This window comes from Trypanosoma equiperdum, assembly GCF_001457755.1.
Source record: "Trypanosoma equiperdum strain OVI genome assembly, contig: ctg_1629, whole genome shotgun sequence".
NCBI lineage: Eukaryota > Euglenozoa > Kinetoplastea > Trypanosomatida > Trypanosomatidae > Trypanosoma > Trypanosoma equiperdum.
Window position 1 is genome coordinate 7,285 of NW_027123648.1, and position 1,126 is coordinate 8,410.

The following is a 1,126-nucleotide window of genomic DNA, read 5'->3' on the forward strand; positions in this document are numbered from 1 at the left end:
ACTAAGTGACACAACAAATGGAATTGCGGGATGTAAGCAGCAAAGGGGAACAAAAGCAAATGCCACAAGCATACGAATGTCTCCGCTGAAAACAGATGTATAAAAGCAAAACGTGGCTCACCACACATATGTGCGATCCGGAGCAGGGTAAAGGGGAACCAAGCGCACCGCTACAGAAAGTACTGCGGGAGAGAGAAGCATGTAAGATATGCGGTGAAGAATATCACCACAGTTGGATGTTACGCCATATGACTGAAATACACCACGTGCATGATATTTTACTGAGACGAAACCGGATAAAGATAAGAAAAAGTAACGAAAAAGATATCAAAGTTGCAACAAAAGAAGACAGTGGCAGCAATAACAACACTGAAGATGACAATAAGCCACAAATTTATGTTTGCGACAAATGCATGATGGGTTGCAAAAGCAAGATATGGCTAACGCGGCACAAGTGTGTCAGCATTGAGAATGTGGGCACAAAATTGACAACGTAAACAACCACAATAGAGCAGCTACACAACTAAAAACCACTACCAAACATATATTGAAGGTTTAATCCCCGGCACCATAGATAGAGCACTCCCAAACTCAGACTCGATACACACGCAAAGCTTGATTTCCACGAAAAGAAAGAGGAAAATAGGGACTGAGCATGACACTCCAACAGATAAGATAGACATATGCGATAATATATAGAGCATAAGCACAAAGACAAAAGAGCTCAGGGGCACACAGAGAAGCCTCGTAGAGAATTTATATGTGGAACTTGTGATAACACCTACATGTCCTGGTGTACACTAGTATTGCATACCATTACACAGTGCACAAAACTGCAATCACTGTAAAGAGGATGTGTGGTGAAGAAGGATCCCTTCAAATCACACCGCTGGCCCCTCTCGTGCACCAATGCCCACATTGCTCGAAGGTATGTGCACAAAAGCAATATCTAACAATGCACCTCCAAACAGCACATGGGCAAGAAGGTAGGTCTGATAGGTGAAATGAGCTAAAAGAGAAATGTCAAAAAACATCGGCTCACCTGTTACAGTGTCCGGCTTTGACGAAACTTCGCTCTGAACATGGAGTAGATGGTCTGAAAGGGGAAGATATATACTTTAGTGTT